This window comes from Lontra canadensis, unplaced genomic scaffold (genome assembly GCF_010015895.1).
Source record: "Lontra canadensis isolate GAN:19392208 unplaced genomic scaffold, GSC_riverotter_1.0 scaffold71, whole genome shotgun sequence".
NCBI classification, from domain to species: Eukaryota; Metazoa; Chordata; class Mammalia; order Carnivora; family Mustelidae; genus Lontra; species Lontra canadensis.
In genome coordinates, this window is record NW_022631065.1 from 5,677,786 (window position 1) to 5,700,915 (window position 23,130).

Sequence of the window (23,130 nt, forward strand, 5' to 3'; positions counted from 1 at the left end):
ATATTCCTGTATTTGTTTCATATTCCTTCATTGTGATTACCCTTATTTTTATATATATGTCTTTCTTTCCTTAAAATTTTGTTAGGCAGTTACTTCTAAGAGGCCAAAATACAGGCAAAATCAAGTGGGTGGCTCTGTTCTATTCACCAGGCTAATATTTATTTATTTATTTATTTATATTTATTTTTTCTCCCTTTCTTCTCCCCCCAGTTTTGGATCTCTTCTGATTTGGTTAGCATACATTTTTGGGGGGTCTTTGCCACCCTTTTAGTGTTTTATTCCCTTCTGATATAAATAAAGTGACAAGGCAGAAAAATTCACCACAAAAAAAAAAAAAAAAAGAACAAGAGGCAGTACCAATGGCTAGGGATGTAATTAATACAAACATTGGTAATAAGTCACAACTGGAGTTCAGAAAGATGATTCTCAAGGTGCAAGCTGGGCTCGAAAAAGGCATGTAAGATATTAGAGAAACTCTGTCTGGAGAAATAAAAGCACTTTCTGGAGAAATAAAAGAACTAAAATCTAGCCAAGTTGAAATAAAAAAGCTATTAATGAGGTGCAATAAAAAATGGAGGCTCTTACTGCCAGGATAAATGAGACAGAAGAGAGAATTAGTGATATAGAAGACCAAATGACAGAGAATAAAGAAGCTGAGCAAAAGAGAGACAAACTGCTGGACCATGAAGGAAGAATTCAAGAGACAAGTGATACCATAAGATCAAACAATATTAGAATAATTGGGATTCCAGAAGAAGAACAAAAGAGAGAGGGGGCCAGAAGGTATACTGGAGCAAATTATAGCAGAGAATTTCCCTAATATGGCAAAGGGAACAAGGATCAACATCCAGGGGGCACAAAGAATGCTCCTCAAAATCAATAAAAATGGGTCCACACCCTGTCATCTAATAGTAAAACTTACAAGTCTTAATTACAAAGAGAAAATCCTGAAACCAGCTCAGGACAAGAAATCTGTAACATACAATGATAATAAGTATTAGATTGGCAGTAGACTTATCCACAGTGACCTGGCAGGCCAGAAAGAACAGGCATGATATATTCAGAGCACTAAGTGAGAAAAATATGCTGCTAAGGATACTATATCCAGCTAGGCTATCATTGAAAATAGAAGAAGATATAAAAAGTTTCCAGTACAAACAAAAATTAAAAAGAATTTGCAAACTCCAAACCAGCCCTAAAGGAAATATTGAAAGGGCTCCTCAAAGCAAAGAAAGAGCCTAAAAGTAACAGACCAGAATAGAACAGAGACATATACAGTAACAGTCACCTTACAGACAACACAAAAGCACTAAATTCCTATCTTTCCATAGTTACCCTGAGTGTAAGTGGGCTAAATGCCTCAATCAAAAGACATGGGTTATCAGAATGGATGCAAAACTAAACCCATCTATATGTTGCCTACAAGAAACTCATTTTAGACCCAAAGACACCTCCAGATTGAAAGTGAGGGGGTGGAAAATAATTTACCATGCTAATGGACATCAAAAGAAAGCTGCAGTGGCAGTCCTTAGATCTTATAACTTAGATTTTAAGCCAAAGACTATAGTAAGAGATTAGGAAGAACACTATATCATACTCCAAGGGTCTGTCCAACAAGAAGATCTAACAATTTTAAATATCTATGCCCCTAACATGGGAACAGTCAACTATGTAAACCAATTAATAACAAAATCAAAGAATACACACCAACAATAATACAATAATAGTGGGGGACTTTAACACCCCCCTCACAGAAATGGACAGATCGTCCAAGCAAAAAATCAACAAGGAAATAAAGGCCTTAAATGACACACTGGATCAGATGGACATCACAGATATATTCAGAAGATTCCATCCCAAAGCAACAGAATACACATTCTTCTCTAGTGCACATGAACACTCTCCAGAGTAGATCACAACCTGGGTCACAAATCAGGTCTCAACCGGTACCAAAAGATTGGGATCACTCCCTTTATATCTTCAGACCACAATGCTTTGAAACTAGAACTCAACCATAAGAGGAAATTTGGAAAGAACTCAAATACATGGAAGGTAAAGAGCATTGTACTAAAGGATGAAGGGGTCAACCAGAAATTAAAGAAGAATTGAAAAAAATTCATGGAAACAAATGAAAATACAACTGATCAAAATCTTTGGGACACAGCAAAGGCAGTCCTGAGAGGAAACTATATAGCAATACAATCCTTTCTCAAGAAACAAGAAAGGCCTCAAGTACACAACATAACCCTACACCTAAGGAGTTAGAGAAAGAACAAAAAAGAAAGCCTAAACCCAGCAGGAGAAGAGAAATCATAAGGATCAGAGCAGAAATCAATGAAACAGAAACCAAAAGAACAGTAGAACAGATCAATGAAGCTAGGAGCAGGTTCTCTGAAAGAATTAATAAGGTTGATAAACCCCTGGCCAGATTTTTCAAAAAGAAAAGGGAAAGGACCCAAATTAATACAATCATGAATGAAAGAAGAGATCACAACCAACATTAAAGAAATACAATTATAAGAACATATTATGAGCAACTATACGCCATCAAATTTGACAATCTGGAAGAAATGGATGCATTCCTAGAAACATCTAAACTCCCAAAACTGAGCCAGGAAGACACAGAATACCTGAACAGACCCATCACCAGTAAGGAGATTAAAATAGTCCTCAAAGATCTCCCAACAAACAAGAGCCCAGGACCAGAGGGCTTCCCAGAGGAATTCTATCAACATTTAAAGAAGAATTAATACCTATTTTCCTGAAACTGTTCCAAAAAGTAGAAATGGAAGGAAAACTTCCAAATTCATTTTATGAGGCCAGCATTACCTTGATCCCAAAACCAAAGACCCCCCCCCAAAAAGGAGAATTACAGACCTATATCCTTGATGAACACAGATGCAAAAATTCTCACCAAAATACTAGCCAAAAGGATCCAACAGTACATTAAAAGGATTATTAACTATGACAAAGTGGGATCTATTCCTGGGCTACAAGGCTGGTTCAACATCCACAAATCAATCAATGGGATACAATACATTAATAAAGAAAGAACAAAAACCATAGGATACTCTCAAAAGATGCTGAAAAGCATTTGACAAAGTACAGCATCCTTTCTTGATCAAAACTCTTCACAGGGTAACAATAGAGGGTATATACCTCAATATCAACAAAGCCATCTATGAAAAACCCATAGAGAATATCATTCTCAATGGGGAAAAACTGAGAGCTTTCCCCCTAAGGTCAGGAATATGGCAGGGATGTCCACTATCACCCCTGCTATTCAACATAGTACTAGAACAACTGACCTCAGCAATCAGAAAACAAAAAGAAATAAAAGGCATCCAAATTGGCAAAGAAGAGGTCAAACTCTCACTCTTTGCAGATGATATGATACTTTTTGTGGAAAACCCAAAAGACTCCACTCCAAAACTGCTAGAACTCATACAGGAATTCAGTAAAGTGTCAGGTTATAAAATAAATGCCAGAAATCAGTTGCATTTCTATACACCAACAGCAAGACAGAAGAAAGAGAAATTAAGGAGTCAATCCCATTTACAATTGCACCCAAAACTGTAAGAGACCTAGGAATAAACCTAACCAAAGAGGCAAAGAATCTGTACCCAGAACACTGAAAAGTACCCATGAAAGAAATTGAGGAAGACACAAAGAAATGGAAAAATGTTCCATCCTTATGTATTGGAAGAACATATATTGTGAAAATGTCTACACTACCTAAAGCAATCTATACATTTAATGCAATCCCTATCAAAATACCAAAAACTTGGGCACCGGGGTGGCTCAGTGGGTTAAGTCGCTGCCTTCGGCTCAGGTCATGATCTCGGGGTCCTGGGATTGAGTCCCACATTGGGTTCTCTGCTCAGCAGAGAGCCTGCTTCCCTCTCTCTCTCTCTCTGCCTGCCTCTCTGCCTCCTTGTGATCTCTGCCTGTCAAATAAATAAATAACATCTTTAAAAAAAAATATCAAAAACTTTTATAAAGAAATGGAACAAATAATCCTAAAATTTATATGGAACCAGAACAGACCTAGAATAGCCAGAGGAATGTTGAAAAAGAAAACCAAAGTTGGTGGCACCAAAATTCCAGACTTCAAGCTCTATTACAAAGTTGTAATCATGAAGACAGTACGGTCATGGCACAAAGAGAGGCACATAGATCAATGGAATAGTATAGAGAGCCCAGAAATGGACCCTCAACTCTATCGTCAACTCATCTTTGACAAAGCAGGACAGAATGTCCAATGGAAAAAAGACAGTCTCTTCAATAAATGGTGTTGGGAAAATTGGACAGCCACATGCAGAAGAATGAAACTGGACCATTTCCTTACACCACACACAGATATAGACTCAAGATGGAAAAAAGACTCAAATGTGAGAGAGGAATCCATCAAAATCCTTGAGGAAAACATAGGCAGCAACCTCTTCAACCTCAGCCGCAGCAACTTCTTGCTAGAAACATTGCCAAAGGCAAGGGAAGCAAGGGCAAAAATGAACTATTGGGACTTCATCAAGTTTAAGAGTGTTTGCACAGTAAAGGAAACAGTCAACAAAACCAAAGACAACAGACAGAATGGAAGAAGGTATTCGCAAATGACATATCAGATAAAGGGTAGTATCCAAAATCTATAAAGAACTTACCAAACTCAACATCCAAAGAACAAATAATCCAATCAATAAATGGGCAGAAGACATGAATAGACATTTCTACAAAGAAGACAATCAAATGGTCAATAGACACACGAAAAAGTGCTCAACATCACTTGGCATCTGAGAAATACAAATCAAAACCACAATGAGATATCACCTCACACCAGTCAGAATGGCTAAAATTAATAAGTCAGAAAACAATAGATGCTGGTGAGAATGCAGAGAAAGGGGAACCCTCCTACACTGTTAGTGGGAATGCAAGCTGGTGCAGCCACTCTGGAAAACAGCATGGAGGTTCCTCAAAAAGTTGAAAATCGAGCCACCCCATGATCCAGCAATCGCACTACTGGGTATTTACCCTAAAGATACAAATGCAGTGATCTGAATGTTTATAGCAGCAATGTCCACAATAGCCAAACTATGGAAAGAACCTAGATGTCCATCAACAGATGATGGATAAAGAAGATGTGGTATATATATAGATATACAATGAAATACTATGCAGGCATCAAAAGAAATGAAATCTTGCCATTTGCAATGACATGGATGGAACTAGAGGGTATTACGCTGAGCGAAATAAGTCAATCAGAGAAAGACAATTATCATATGATCTCCTGATATGAGGAATTTTGGAGACAGAGTTCAGGGTTGGGGGGTGTGGAAGAAAAAAATGAAAGAAGATGGGATTGGGAAGGAGACAAACCATTAGAGGCTCTTAAGCTTACAAAACAAACTGAGGGTTGCTGGGGAGAGGGGATGGTGTGGCAAGGATGGTTGGGTTACGGACATTGGGGAGGGTATGTAATATGGTAAGTACTGTGAAGTGTGCAAGCCTGATTCACAGACCTGTACCCCTGGGGCAAATAATACATTATGTGTTAATAAAAATAATTAATTTAAAAAACAAATAAAATGTAAATATAAACCCACACCTATATTGTCAGTTCACTTATGACAAAGCAGCCAGTACTATCCAGTGGGGGACAGTTTCTTTAATAAATGGTGTTGGAAAAACTGGACAGCCACAAAAGGGTAAAACTGGACCATTATCTTACACTGTACATAAAAATCAACTTAAAATGGATCTAAGACTTGACCATAAGACATAAAACCATAAAACCCTGAAAGAAAACATGGGACTAAACAACTTGACACTAGTCTTGAAGATTTTTTGGATATGACACCAAAAGCAAAGGCAACAAAAGCAAAAATAAGCAAGTGGGATGATCTCAAACTAAAAAGCTTCTGTATAGAAAAGGAAACCATCAACAAAATGAAAAGGCAACCTACCAAATGGGAGAAAATATTTGCAAATCATATATATGATAAAGGGTTATATCCAAAATATATGAAGAACTCATACAAGTCAATAGCAAAAAAGGGCAAATAATCTAATTTCAGTATCAGCAAAGGACCTGAATAGACATTTTTCCAGAGAAGATATACACATAGCCAACAGAAGCCTGAAAAGGTGTTCAACATCACTAATCATCAGGGAAACACAAATCAAAACCACAATGAGAGATGAGCTTGCACCTGTTAGAATTGGTGCTATCAAAAAGAAAAGAAATAACAAGTGTTGTTGAGGAGGTGAAGAAAAGGGAACTTTCATGCAGTGTTGGTGGAAATGTAAGTTGGTATAGCCATTATGAAAAACAGTATAAAGCCTCCTTGAAAAGTTAAAAATAGAACTGTCATACGGTCCAGCAATACTACTTACGGGTATTTATCCAAAGAAAATGAAAAAATTGACTCAAAGAGATCTATGCACTTCTGTGTTCACTTCATGCTTATTTACAATAGTCAATATATGAAAATCTAAATGTCTTTGATGGAATAATGGATAAAGTGATACACACACACATATGTATATATACATATATATGGGTATACATGTTGTGTATGCATATGCTCAGCTCAGGATCTCTTTTAAAGATAGTGGTTATTTCCCTATGTGTTACACACATACACAACCAAATACACACATATACACATACACACACATAGGGAATTTGACTCATCCCTGAAAGAATGAAATCTTGCTATTTGTATTATGCTAAGTGAGATAAGTCAGAGAAATACATATATCATATGACTTCATTTATATGAGTAATCTAAAACAAAACAAAATAAAACCCAAACAAACAAATAAAAATCAACCAACCACATAAAAATACTCAAATTCATGGATTCAGAGAACAAATTAGTGGTTACCAGAGGCCCGGGGTGGAGTGGATAGTGGAGGGTAGGAGGAGGGCAGGCAGTGAGATGGGAGAAGGAAAATAAAGTACAAACTCCCAGCTATAAAATAAGTAAGTCCATGGGATATTATAATAATAATAATAATAATAGCAGCAATAATAAGTTTTATATTTGAAAGTTACTAAGAGAGTAGATCTTAAATGTTTTTGTAAAAAAAAAATTGTAACTATGTATGGTGATGGACGTTAACTAGACATACTGTGATCATTTCACAATAGATATGAATATCAAATTTAAAAATGTAAATATAAAAACAGAAAGCATTAGAATTATCCAGAAAAATGGCACAAGAAAAACTGTCAACTATTCAATGGAATAGTCTAGATATTCATAAGTACTCTAGGTACTAAAGTGAAGTTAAAGTCATGTTCATCCTCATTGCTTCATGAAAATGAATTAAGAAAATTATTTGAAACTTTTATACTGTTACGCTGAAAAAATAAAAAATTTAAAAAAAAGAAAATTATTGGAAACTTTTGGAAAACCCTTACTATTTAGTAGAGAATTCTGAACATCATGCAAGTTTCAAGAAAATTTCAAAGCACAGATTTCTTTGAGTACAGACTCAGTGACATGACCCACTATCCCCATACCATAATCAGAAGAGAAAGGAGACAGAAAAGATACTTGTGTCACTTGGGGGGATAGGGGAATCAAAGTTACTAGCTTCTTTATGCTATTTTGCCAGGCTGTGTGACTGCTCTTACTGGAAGCTGGGTGGTAACTGTGGAGTAATAACCACTACTTTTGAAAGAAGAGACCCTAAACTCAACATATGTACAAGGGTAGTGTTTTCTTTTAATGTTATCATTGCATAGGTCAGAAGTGAATTCTGACACTCCTTCAGACATCAGAGTATCTATAGCAGTGTTGTTCAAGAGAATGTTTGTAATGATAGACATGTTCTATAATTCTACACTGTCCAATTTAGCAGTCCCTATATACATGTGTCTATAAAACACTTAAGATGTGGCTAATATGACTGAGGAACTTAGTTTAATTTGACCCAATTATTTCATCTATTTTTAACTTTTTATTTTGAAGTAATTATGATTCCCAGGAACTTACAAGGATGTATATGAGGATGTCCTATGCACCCTTAGTCCAGCCTCCCCCCATGTTAACATTTGGCAAGATTACAGTATAATAATAAAAGCAAGAAACTGATATTAATAAGATTAATAAAGATTATTCAGATTTCAGCAGTTACACATGCAGTTGTATGTATATGTGTGTAAGTTATAAGCCATTTTATCACTAGAACTTCCTACAAGTATTACTTCAATCGAGGCACAGAAATGTACTATCAACACAAAGTTCTCTTATACTAACTCTATCAACTGCCCCCATCCCTAATGGTAATCATTCATAGTTGACCTGTAGATGATAGTTAATAATCAGTTCTCCATCTCTTTATTTTTATTTCAAGAATGTTATCTTAATGGAATCATATAGTATTCATCATCTGAGATAGGTATTTTTCACCCTGTGTAAGGCCCATGAAGTTCATCCAGGTTGCTGCATCTATGTATTCCTAAGTAGTCTTCTGTGTCATGAATGCACCAGAGTTTATTTAACCATTATTCAAATGAAAGACACATGGGTAGTCTTCAGTTTGAGGCTATTATGAATGTATCTGGTATAAATATCTATGGACAGGTTTTTGGGTAAATATAAAGGCTCGTACTTTGGGATAAATGCCCAAGAGCAAAATTACTGGCCCTATGATTAATCCATTCTTAGTTTTAAAATTAACTGCCAAATTATTTTTCAATTTTATCTCGCCTTAAATAAAATTTGAAAACCTAGAGCTGATACCCTTCATTCAATGGTGAAGGAATGAAAGCTTTTACTCTGAAAGCAGACACAAAGGTGCCCCTTCTGTTACTTCTACTCAACCAAATACTTGAACTCATAGCCAGAGCAATTAAGCAAGAAAAAGAAATAAAAGTCACCCACACTGGAAAGAAAGAGGTTTTCTTTGTTCATAGACACATGATCTTTTATGTAGGAAACCCTAAATATTCTAAAACAAACAACTTGAAATAAATGAATTCAGCAAAATTGTGGGGTATAAAACCAATATACAAAATTTTATGAGGCAACATACAAAAATCTATCAGCATTACCTTGATACCAAAACCAGATAAAGACTCCACTAAGAAAGATCACTATTACAGACCAATATCCCTGAAAACATGGATGCAAGAATTTCCAATAAAATACTAGCAACCTGAATCCAACAATGCATTAAAAAAAATTATTTACCACGATCAAATGGGATTTATTCCTGGGTTGCAAGGATGGTTCAATAGTCACAAAACAATCAAGGTGACATACCAGATTCATAAAATAAAGGATAAGAACTATATGATCATTTCAGCAGAAGCAGAAAAAAGCATTTGACAAAGTACAACATCCACTCATGATAATAACCTTAAAAAAGTAGAGTTAGAGGGAACATACCTCAACATAATAAAGACTATATGTAAAAAACCCACAGCTAGTATCATCCTCAATGGGGAAAAACCAAGACCTTTTTCTCTATAGTCAGAAATAAGATTGGTATATCCACTCTCACCACTGTATTCAACATAGCCTGGAAGTCCCAGCCACAACAATCAGACAACAAAAAGAAATAAACAGCATTCAAAACAGCAAGGAAGGAGTAAAACTTTCAGTATTTGTAGATGACATGATCCTATATATAGAAAATCCAAAAGACTTCACCAAAAAAGTGTTAGAACTGATAAAAAAAAACAATTCAGTAAAGTCACAGGATACAATCTCAACATATAGAAATCTGTTGCATTTCTACACACCAATGACACAGCAGCAGAAAGCAAAATTAAGAAATTGGTCCCATTTACAACTGTACCAAAAATAATAAGATACCTATGAATAAACCTAACCAAAGAGGTCAAAGACCTATACTCTGTAAACTATAAAAAACTGATAAAAGAAATTGAAGATGACATAAAGAAAGAAAGGCATCCCATGCTCATTGATTGGAAGAAGAAATACTGTTAAAATATCTATACTACCCAAAGCACTCTACGCATTTAATGCAATCCCTATCAAAATGCCAACAGCATTTTTTACAGAGTTAGAACCAACAATCCTAAAATATGTATGAAATCACAAAAGACACAGAATAGCCAAAGCATCCTTGAAAAAAAGAGCAAAGCTGGAGGCATCACAATTCTGGACTTCAAAGATTTAATAATCAACAGTATGGTAGCAGCACAACTGACACATAGATCAATAGAACAGAAGAGAAAACCCAGACATGAACCCACAACTATATGGTCAAGGAATCTTCGACAAAGCAGGAAAGAGTATCTAATGGGAAAAAGAGAGTGTTTTCAACAAACAGTGTTGGGGAAACTGGACAGGAGCATGCAAAAGAGTGAAACTGGACTACTTTCTTACTCTGCACACAAAAATAAATTCAAAATGGATTAAACATCTAAATGTGAGACCTTAAACCATAAAAGTCCTCAAGGAGTGAACACCTGAATGGCTCAGTTGGTTAAATGTCTGTCTTTGCCTCAGGGTCTTAGGATCAAGACTTGTGTCAGGCTCCCTGTTCAGTGGGGTGTCTGCTTCTCCCTCTGCCCCTTCCCCTGCTCACTGCTCTCTCTCTCTCTTCCTCTCTAATAAATAAATAAAATCATTTAAAAAATCCTAGAGGAGAACACAGAAAGAAACCTCCTTGATGTCAGCCAAAGCAACTTCTTGCTAGATATGCCTCCTGATGCAAGAGAAGCAAAAGCAAAAAAATAAACTATTGGGGCATCATCAAAATAAAAAGCTTTTGCACAGTGAAAGAACAATCAACAAAACTAAAAAAGCTCCATGGAATGGGAGAAGATATTTGCAAATGACATATCTGATAAAGGGTTAGTATCCAAAATATAAAAATATCTTATAAAACTGAACACCCCAAAATCAAATAATCCAATAAATGGGCAGAAGACATGAATAGACATTTTTCCAAAGATGACATATAGACAGCCAACAGACACATAAAAACGTATTCAACTGCACTCATCACCAGGGAAATGCAAATCAAAACTACAATGAGATAGCACCTCACACCTGTCAGAATGACTAAAATAAAAATAAAAATAAAACAACACACTAGAAGCAGATGTTGGAGAGGATGTAGAGATAGGGGAACCCTCTTGCACTGCTGGTGGGAATGCAAACTGGTGCAGCCACTCTGGAAACAGTATGAAGTCCTCTCAAAAATTAAAAATAGAACAACTCTATGATTCAGCAAGTGAACTACTATATATTTGCTGTAAGAATACAAAAATACTATCAAAGGGATATACATACCCTGATGTCTGTAGGAACATTATCTACAAAAGCCAAATTATGGAAACAGCTCAAGTGTCCATCGACTTATGCAAGGATAAAGAAGATGTGGTGTACACACAGACACACACACACACACACACACACACTCACACACACAGCGGAATATTACTCAGCCATAAAAAAAAGAATGAAATCTTGACATTTGTAATGACATGGATGAAGCTAGAGAATATTATGCTAAGCAAAATAAGTCAGTGAGAGAAATAAAAATACTGTATGATTTCACTCATATGTGAAATTTAAGAAATAAATGAACAAGTGGGGGGGGAAGAGAAAGAAAGAGATGAAACAGATTTCTTTTAAGATTTTATTTATTTATTTGAGACAAAGATCACAAGCAGGCAGAGAGGCAGACAGAGAGAGAGAAAGAGGGAAGCAGGCTGCCTGCTGAGCAGAGAGCCTGATGCGGGGTTCAATCCCAGGACCCTGAGATCATGACCTGAGCCAAAGGCAGATGCTAAATGACTGAGCCACCCAGGCGCCCTCAGATTCTTAACCATAAGGAATAAACTGATAGTTATCAGAGCAGGGATGGGTGAAGGATAAAATAGGTGATGGAGATTAAGGAGTGAACTTGCTGTGATGAGCACCAGGTACTGTATGGAAGTGTTGAATCACTATATTGTACACTTGTAACTAATATTATACTGTGTATTAACTAACTGGAATTTAAATAAAACTTTTAAAAGTAAAATAAATTAAAAATGGGCAGAGGACCTAAATAAACACTTTTCCAAAGAGAAATACAGATGGCCAACAGACACGTGAAAAGATAATCAACATCACTCAACTCAAGGAAATGCAAATCAAAACCACAATGAGATATCAGCTTGCACCTGTCAGCAGGACCAAAATCAAAAAAGTAAGAAATAATAAGTGTTGGCAAGGATGTGAGGAAAAAAAGGAACCCTTATGCACTGTTGTTGGTAATGCAAACAGGTACAGTTAATATGGAAAAGAATACGGAGGTCCCTCAAAAATTTAAAACAAAAAAATCACAAACCAAAAAGACATATAACCCACTAATTCCAGTACTGGGTATTTACTCAAAGAAAATGAAAACAGTAAGTGGAAGAGATACATGCACCCATATGTTTATTGCAGCATTATTTATAATACAGAAGCAATATAACTGTTTATCAATAGATGAATGAATAAATATGTGGTGTAAACACACACACAATTGAATATTACTTATCCAAAAAATAAGATCTTGCCATTTGCAACAACATGGATGGACTTAGAGGATGTTATGCAAAATGAAATAAGTCAGAGAGAGAAAGAGAAAAAATATTTTTCATTCATATGTGTAATCTAACAAAGAAATAAAAGAAGCAAGCAAAACAATATGCAGACTCATAGATCCGGGAAACAAACTGTTGATTATCAGAGTAGGAATGTCTTACTAGGGTTTGGGGGCGGGGGCGGGGGGAGGGAGTAACATAAGTGAAGGGGACTAAGAGTTGCAACTTCCAGTTAAGTCAAGGGGATGTAATATTCAGCATAGGGAATATAGTCAATAATATTGCAGTAACTTTGTACAATGTTAAGTAGTAACTAAATATGGTAAGTATTTTGTAACATATATTGTTGTCAAATCACTATGTTGTACATCTGAAACTAATATGTTATTATATGTCAACTATACTTCAATTAAACATAAAAATAAAAACTAAACTTTTTTTTCAGAAAACTCTAATACTGGAATAAAGACAGATCTATAGACCAATAGAACAGAACAGAGAGCTTAGAAGTAAAGCCTAATGCATATGGCAAAATGATTTTTTAAGAAGGGTGTCACAAGACCATTATAAAAGAAAAGGACAGTGTTTTCAACAAATAGTGTTTAGAAAACTTGATATCCACATGCCCCAAAAAAAAAAACAAAAACCACGTGGGAACCTCATCTTATACCATATACAAAAATTAACTCAAAATTGATCAAAGACCTTAACATAAGGTATATAAAAGTATTAAAAGAAAACAAGAGAAACTTCCTGACATTGGATTTGGCAATGATTTCTTATATGTGATAACAAAAACATAGGTAATGAAAGATAAACTAAAATCTGACTACACCAAAATTTTAAAAACTTTTGTGCATAAAAGGACATGACAGAGTAAAAAGGAAACCCACAGAATCAGAGATTTACAAATTACACCTCTAACAAGCAGTTAGTATCTGTAATATATTTTTAAAAATCTTGTAACACTAAAAATAAATCAACCTGATTAAAAGAGGAGCAAAGACCTTAAATACATATTCTTGTAAATATACATACACAGACACACACAGACACACACACACAATGACTAATCAATACATGAAAAGTGAAAAGATGTTCAAGATCACTAATTATTAGCAAATACAAATCAAAAGCACTGAGATACCATCTCACACTCATTAAGATGGCTATTACAAAAACAAACAAACAAAAACAAAGCCAGAAAATAAGTGTTGGGAAAAACATAGAGCAGTCAGAACCTTTGTGCACTGTTGTTAGGAATGTAAATGGTGCAGCTGTTATGCAAAACAGTTGTTCCTCAAAAAATTAAAATCAAATATCATATTCAGCAATTCTACTCCTTAGAGATACTCTGAAATACTCTGAAGAACAAAAAACAGGGTCTCAAGAAGACATCTGTACACCTATGTTTATAGCATTATTCGCAATAGCCAAAAGGTGAAATCAATCCAAGTGCCCAACATGGATAAATGGATAAACAAAATATGATATATACATACAATATGTTATTATTTGGTCTTAAAAAAGAATGAAAGTCTGACATAAGCTACAACATGGATAAACCCTGACAACATTATGCTAGGTGAAATAAGCTAGTCACAAAAAGACAAATGCACTATGTTTCCACTTATCTGAGATACTTAGTCAAATTCATACAGACAGGAAGGAGAATGGTGGTTGCCAGAGGTGGAGGAGAGAGAGGAATGGGGAGTTAATATTCAATGATACAGAGTTTCTGTTGGGAAAAATGAAAAATTTCTTGAGATTGATGGTGGTAATGGTTATACAACAATGTAAATGTATTTAATGTCACAGAACTGTACAGTTAATAATAGTTAAAATGGTATATTTTATTATATATTTCTATATAATAAAATATAACTAGCCACATGGCTACTGTATTTGACAGCACCAGTCTAAATGAACCATAGCCATCTGAATAATGCCAAGTGGGACAGAAACCATAAACGAATGGCAAACAGAAGAAAAAAAAAAAGTCTATCATCTATCTATCTATCTATCTATCTCACGCCTGGAAAAGAGAAGATAATGTTTGAGTATTCCTGTTAATGAAAGGAAATGTTGACAAAGGAACTGGCCCCATTGGGTGTATAGCTTCTAGTCTCAAAATGATGGCTTACACTTTTTTGTATCCCTACCTTAAACCAGATTTACTATTTTAGGCATGTTAAAAGGTGCTTTGAGGAATCTTGTGATCTTAAAGACAGAAACCATAATATTGTTCCACCTGGAACATGTTTTTAGGTTAGGTTTTTTTTTTTTTTTTTTTTAAGTCATATCAAGTCATAGAACTGGCTTAATTATAGAAGCTCACAGAAATTTTTCTCTTTTGGTAATAGGTCATTCTTACATAAGGCTCAATATTTGGAAGCTTTCCCAGGAAGTAATCACTCAAAAAAAGAAAGTCATGGAAAGCTATATCATTGCTATCTACATTTACCAATGAATTTGCATTTACTTCATGGAAAGGTAGTAAGTATTAATGGGACAAATCAATGTGCTAGTACATTGTGAATTAATGTACTCAGTACCCAGAATTCTGAAAATCTCAGTTATTCCAAATTACTAACTTGTCAATATACTGCGACTCTTCAATAATGATACAAAGTATATAGGAATGTATCTGCAAGTATATTGAATCCTAGAAACTTCTTTTCAGAAACAGAGTTCCATAAAACATGCTTAGAAAATACCACTTTCACCAATTAGCTGATGTAGTATGATGTATAAAATAAGCAGTAGAAAATGTGAATGAATTTGGGGAAAAAAGATGAGTCAATGGGACTGCAAGACCATGACTTCAACTATTCAAGGAAGTCACATTTATGTTATGGCCTTGAAGTTAAAGTAAAAATATGTACAAAGTTGAGAAATAAGTCTAAGGGTCAATAAAGGCAGGGCTTGAGTTTTAATCCAAGATCACATTGAGGAAAAATCTTGAACTCACCTCCTCCATGGAGATACCAAATCTACCCTTATTTATAGAGCAGTTCCTCCTAAAGAACTGAGGTCTGAGTGAATAGATTCTGCACACTAAGGGATCAAGAGCCCACAGAGAGAATAGCAAGAAAGACACAGTAACAAAGGTAACTGCTACCCCCTGACACTGGGAACTATAGTGATAGAAATAGCAATGAGGGACTGTGAACAGATCCATCTGCCCTGGGGCACCATGACAAAAAGTCATGGTTTCAAAGAACAACTAGAATATAACAGAGCCCTGCCAAATGGTGGGGGATAAGCTGGAACTCTTTACAGGTTGGAGACACTGACAAACACCATAGTTTATATACCCCCTCCGTCTTAATAACAGAGATGGAGCAGGGTCTAGGCATCACAGCTGGCCTGCCACTTTAGGGAACCCTGAGTCCCTTGGACTACAGAAGCCTGGGATGATCCAGGGCACAGTAAAAAGCTATAGTTTAAAACAGCAACTAGAATATAAAAGATCCAGCCCTAAAACTCTGCCAAATGGTGGAGGAGCTGCTGAGATTTTCTGGCTCAGGTGGCCTAGTGAGTGTCATGGCTTACATTTCCCCTCCACTTTCATAGCATGCATGGGAGCAGGGTCTTGGCACTCTGGCTAGCTTATCACCTCAGAGAGCTTTGGGCCCTTAGCTCAGACCAGTCCAAGGTGTCTCACCAAGGTGGCCCTAGTGTGGTGCATCCTAAGACACCCTTTGGTAAGTGTGCATTATTCACCAAAGTGACACAGGTGCCAAGTATCCTGGAATACTCCAGACTTGCACTACTTCACCTCCAGAGACTTGCCAGGACATCCCAGACAGAGAACACTCTAGGACCTCACAGCTCAGGCCCACTTCAGCTCCAGCTACCCCACCAGGGAACCACACTATGAAGATCATCCTGGGAACCCCTGACCCATCCGCACCTCAGCAATAGGTGCCCTATCAGGGCAACCCCCCTACACTAAGCACACGGAGATACCTCAGCTGTATCCTCTTCAGTTTTGGTTGTCCTACTTGGATGCCCTCTACACAGCGAGGCCCAGGACCTCTGAGCTTTCATTCATTTCAACTTTAGCTGTTCTGCCAGTTTGTCCTCTATGTAGAGAGTCCTATGGCCACCCAAGCCCACACCTACTTCAACTCTGGCCATTAAATCAGGGCAACCCCAGCATGGAGTTCCCCCAAACCCTCATCTCACACTAGCCACAGTTCCAACCCACTGGCCAGAGTAACCAGGCATACACAGTGAACACAGGGGACAACCATACACAAAACCATTCCTTCAAGTTTAAGAAAGGTAGCTCTTCTGCCAAACACCTAGAAACAAACACATAAAGTCAAGTAAAATGAGGATACAGAAGATGCTCTAAATTAAATAATAAGGAAAAAAAAAACACACAGAAAAATTCTAAATGAAATGGAGATAACCAATAAACCTGATAAAGAGTTTCAAGTAATGGTCATAAAAATGTTCACCAGGTTGGAGAGAAGAGTAAAGGAACTTAATGAGAACTTCAAAAAAGAGAAATATATAACAAAGAACCAGAGTTGAAGATACAAAAACCAAAATGAAAAATACATTAGAGGGAATCACCAGTAGATCAGAGGAATGGATTAGCAACCTGAAAGACAGAGTACTGGAAAGTACCTAAACTGAAGAGGGAGAAAAAAAAGAGAGAGAGAGATGAATTTAAAAACTGAAATTACGTTAGGAATCTCTTAAACAGTATCAACTGAACAGTATTTCCATTAAAGAAGTCACAGAAGGAGAGGAGAGAGACCAAAATGGGCAGAGAACTTATTTGAAAACATACAACTGAAACTTATCTAACCTGGAGAAAGAAAGAGACATCCAGGTTTAAGAAGCACATAGAGCTACAAACAAGATGAACCCAAGGTGGATCACACAACGCCACATAATAATCAAAATGCTGAAGACTAAAGATAAAGACAAAATTTTAAAACCAGCGAGAGAGAAGAAACTAGTAACATACAATAAAAACTCCCTAAGACCATCAGCTGATTTTCAGCAAAAACTTTACAGGCCAGAAGGCAGTGTCCTGATATATTCAAAGTGCTCAAAGGAAAAAGCCTACAACCAAGAATACTCTAACAGCAAGGTTATTATTCAGAATTGAAGGAGAGATATAAAGGTTCCCAAACAAAAGTTAAAAGAATCCATCGCCACTAAACCAGCCTTATAAGAAATGTTAAAGAAACTTCTTTAGGCAGGAGGAGCAAGATGGCAGGTGAATAGGAGACTTAAATAGCATCAGGTCCCAGGAGTTCAGCTAGATAGTTACCAAACTGTTCTGAACACTTACAAACTCAACAAGAGATTGAAGAGAAGAGGAGCAACAATTCTAGGAAATCGACCACTTTCTGGAAGGGAAGACATGTAGATCAGTGAATCCGAGCTGATATAATGGAAGAGAGACCCCGCGGGTTGGAGCCGGCTCTCACGAAGTGGTAGAGCAGTGGAGCATGAAATCAGAACTTTTAGAAATCTGTTCCACTGAGGGATGTTGGTCCAGAGGCAAAGCAGGGGTTGGGGCCCTCACAGGGACAGTGTGGTCTCAGGACACATGGGGTAACAAAAAACACCAGGGGTGTCTGAGTGTGGCAGAGCTCCCAGGTATTGGAGCAGGGAAGCTGGTTGCAGAGACGGAGCTGAGGAGTGGGCTCTCAGCTTGTGGTTACCGTAAACCATGATCTGAGGCCTAGTAGGACCACGGCCCTTTAAGCAGGAAACCCACAAGTGGCATATCCAGTGAGACCCCATCCTTCCTACTCTGGGAGGAGCAGCATGGGAGTGCACTGCAGGAATCTGCTGGGTTTGGAGAACCCAAACAGGACCAAACACCAGAGGTAGAAAGGCTAAGTCACAGGCTGGATGAGCATGGAGTGCGGCAGAGACCAGGGACAGGGGAAAGACTGACTGCTTTTCCCTGAGGGCGCACTGAGGAGTAGGGCCCTGATCTCTCAGCTACTTCTGGACCAGAGATTGGGAGGCCACCATTTTCATTCCTGTCCTCCAAAGCTCTATGGAAATCTTTCAGGAAACAAAAGCTACTGAGAGCAAAACCAAGCAGATTACTTAGGCTGGCCACTGGCAAGGGCAGTGCAATTCTGTCTCAGGCAAAGACATTTGAAAATCACTACAACAAGTCCCTCCCACAGAAGATGAGCAAGAAAATAAAGCCAAGACCAAGTTCACCGATCAATGAAAACTGCAGAACTCCAGAACCAGGGGGAAGCAACACATAGAATTCATAGAAATCATAGCTTTTCCCCCATGATTCTTTAGTCATTAAAACTTAAATCTTTTAAACTTTGTTTTTCTTATTCCATTTTTTATTTTTCTCATTCTTATTTTAACATTTTTTAACCATTTTATCATATCAATACCTTTCTTAAAAATCTATTTTAATTTTTATTGTTGGAAAGAACTCAAATACATGGAGGCTAAAGAGCATTGTACTAAAGGATGAATGGGTCAACAGGAAATTAAAGAAGAATTGAAAAAATTTCATGGAAACAAATGAAAATGAAAATACAAATGTTCAAAATCCTTGGGACACAGCAAAGGCAGTCCTGAGAGGAAACTATATAGCAATACAAGCCTTTCTCAAGAAACAAGAAAGACCTCAAGTACACAACATAACTCTACACCTAAAGGAGCTAGAGAAAGAACAACAAAGAAAGCCTAAACCCAGCAGGAGAAATCATAAGGATCAGAGCAGAAATCAATGAAATGGAAACCAAAAGAATAGTAGGACAGATCAACGAAGCTAGGAGCTGATTCTTTGAAAGAGTTAATAAGGTTGATAAACCCCTGGCCAGACTTTTCAAAAAGAAAAGAGAAAGGACCCAAATTAATACGATCATGAATGAAAGAAGAGTGATCACAACCAAGAGCAAAGAAATACAAACAATTATAAGAACATATTATGAGCAACTACACACCAGCAAATTTGACAATCTGGAAGAAATGGATGCATTCCTAGAGACATCTAAACTACCAAAACTGAACCAGGAAGACACAGAAAACCTGAATAGACCCATCACCAGTAAGGAGATTGAAGCAGACATCAAAAATCTCCCAACAAACAAGAGCCTAGGCCCAGAGGCTTCCCAGGGGAATTCTACCAACCATTTAAAGAAGAATTAATACCTATTCTCTTGAAACTGTTCCAAAAAATAGAAAGAAAACTTCCAAATTCATTTTATGAGGCCAGCATTACCTTGATCCCAAAACCAGACAAAGACCCCATGAAAAAGGAGAATTACAGACCCATGTCCTTGATGAACACAGATGCAAAAATTCTCACCAAAATACTAGCCAATAGGATCCAACAGTACATTAAAGGATTATTCACTATGACCAAGTGGGATCTATTCCTGGGCTACAAGGTTGGTTCAACATCCACAAATCAATCAATGGGATACAATACAGTAATAAAGAAAGAACAAAAACCATAGGATACTCTCAAAAGATGCTGAAAAAACATTTGATAAAGTACAGCATCCTTTCTTGATCAAAACTCTTCACGGGGTAGAGATAGAAGGTACATACCTCAATATCGACAAAGCCATTTATGAAAAACCCACAGAGAATATCATTCTCAATGGGGAAAAACTGAGAGCTTTTCCCTTAAGGTCAGGAACACGGCAAGGATGTCCATTATCACCACTGCTATTCAACACAGTACTAGAACTCCTAGCCTCAGCAGTCAGACAACAAAAAGAAATAAAAAGCATCCGAATCAGCAAAGAGGCCAGAGAGAGTGTGGCAGAGCCTCCAGTTCCTGGTCTGGAGCCCCCCGGGGTTGCACAGCTTGTACCACCCGTTGGCTGGGCACACCCCCGCCTCTGCAGGAGGGAGTCTGGTGACGGCACCAGCCTGCACTCCCTAGAACTTTTGCACTCTGCATGCACTATGCGACTGACTGGGATCTAATCCACTCCCCTACCCATACCAGAAAGCTCTGTGCGGGTGTTAGTGGTGGTCTCTAAGACAGGCCAAGGGTCTGGACTCTCCCAACGCAGGCCTGAAGGAACTCAGCACTATCTCTGGTCGGGATCCCATGGTGGCAGCCTGAGCACAGGGAGGTCTGGACCCCCTGACAGCAGTCTCAGAAAAGGCAGCCACACGAAGCGGCCTCCCTGGACCAATATCACTCATGGTTTTAGTGGCACAGGAGTTCAGAGACAAGCAGATGCTTCAGGCTACCCCTGAGATGGTGGCTGGGGACATGCACTGCCTGTGGGAGGCTAAGCAGAGTTTGCAGAGGGGGAGTCTGTGTGTTCTGGACCACCCAGAGGGTTGCAGACTGAGGCTTCTCTCTGAGATGGAGGTCTGGGTACAGTTTGCTTTCCACTAAACCTCTGAAAAGTCACAGAAAGCCCCCAAAGAACAAAAACCTACAGAGAACAAAAGCCTGAAAAAACAGTTTTCACAGAGCCCAGCCCCTTGATAGGGCTGCAGAGGACTCAACACAAGCAAGACTGACTGAAAAACAATGTGACAAGCCCCTCCCCAAGAACCAAAAGAATGAGAGGACAACCACCACAGAGTCCCCATAAAACTGTAAAACCCCAATATCAGGGGAAAACAATATATTAAGTTCCTGGTATTGCCCTAAAACCTGTATATTTCATTGATACAACTTTCATTTTTAATTTATTCTCATTATTCTTGTTCTTTTTAATTTTTTAACCTACACACCATTACAACTAAAGGTTTAATATAACATATTCCATAATAACCTTTTAACTTGAACTTTTTTCATACATACACCTGTGTTTTTCTTTTTCTTTTCTATTTTTTTAAATAATCATATAGATATAAGCTTCAAAGTAATCCTCTTTCCCTAATCAACACTACCCCTATATATAAACCAATTTTAATCTCCCTTTATCTCTGGAAAGTTGAGTCCCTTAACAAAGATATCAAGATACACCCAGGAAGAATCAGAACAACCTTCCTCACCCACACTGAGGATTTATAACCACCTTCCCATCTTTTTCTTCTGTCAGTGTATCTGTGAATTTGTTTTTGTTCTGGTATTATATAAATCTTATCCTTGGGGTTCATTTTGGCTGGGTTGTTTTTTTTTTTCCTTGTCATCTATTTTTGTTGGTCTTTTTGTTTGTCCATTTTTGTTTGTATACCTTATAAATCTTACTTTTGGGGCCCATTCTGGCTGGGTCTTCTTTCTTTCTCTCTCTCTCTTTTTTTTCTTTCTTTTTGGTGGTGACTTCCAATTGCTCAGAAGCGTTCCAGGGTGCACCCTGCCTGGATCATGGTTGATATATTCAGCTATAAATCCCCTCAACCACCCTCACCAAATGACTAGGAGGAGGAACACCCAACAGAGGAAAAGTTCAGAGACATGCCCTTTCCATCAGAGCTAATGGATATGGACATAAACAGTATGTCAGAAAGGTAATTCAGGGTAACAATTATCCAGGTGATGGCTAGGTTGGAGAAAACCATTGGTGACAACATAGAATCTCTAAGGGCAGAAGTGAAAGCCATCTAGGAAGAAGTTTAAAATGCTATCAGTGAAATCCAATCTAATCTAAATACTCTAACAGCTAGGGTAATTGAGGCAGAAGAAAGAAGTAGTGATCTAGAGGACAAACTGATAGAGAAAAAAGGATCAGGAGGAGGCATGGAAGAAACAGCTTAGAAGCCATGAAAACAGAATTAGGGAAATAAATCACACCATGAAACATTCCAATGTCAGAATTATTGGGATCCCTGAGGGAGTGGAGAAAGAGAGAAGACTAGAAGATATAGTTGAACAAATTCTGGATGAAAATTTTCTGGGGAATAGAACAAGCATTCATGCCCTAGAGGTAGAAAGAACACTCCCCACCAAGATCAACAAATCTAGAAAGACCTTGAGACACTTGATTATGAGATTGATGAATCATAATTTTAGATAAGAGCTTCTGAGGGCAGCTAGGGGAAAGAGATTCCTTACATACAGAGGAAGGTCCATCAGAATAATGTCAGACCTGTCCACAGAAATCTGGTAAGCCAGAAGGGGCTGGCAAGACATATTCAGGGCACTAAATGAGAAGAACATGCAGCCAAGAATACTTTATCCAGCAAGGTTGACATTCAAAATGGATGGAGAGATAAAGAGCTTCCAAGACCTGCAAGGTTTAAAAGAGTATGTGGCCACCAAGCCAGCACTAAACAAAATATTAAGTGGGCTTCTAAAAAAAGAAGGAAGAGCCCAAGAGTGACATAGAACAGAAATTTATACAGAGACAATCTATAGAAACAAGGACTTCACAAACAACATGATGTCAATAAAAACATATCTTTCAAGAACCATTCTCAATGTGAATGGCCTAAATGCTCCCATAAAATGGCACAGGTCTGCAGACTAGATAGGACCCATCCCTATGTTGTCTACAAGAGACCTATTTGGAACCTAAAGATATATCCAGATTGGAAGTGAAGGGATGGAGAAGCATCTTTCATGTCAATGGGCCTCAAAAGAAAGCTGGGGTAGCAATTCTCATATCAGATAAATTAGATTTTAAACTAAAGACTGTAGT

The 23,130-nt window shown here is 37.5% G+C and overlaps 1 protein-coding gene across 3 annotated transcripts in view; it reads right to left on the reverse strand.

The window, feature by feature from the left end:
• CTNNA2 (catenin alpha 2) overlaps positions 1-23,130 on the reverse strand; it is a 1,106,640-nt gene that overhangs the window by 52,836 nt on the left and 1,030,674 nt on the right. The window lies entirely within an intron of this gene.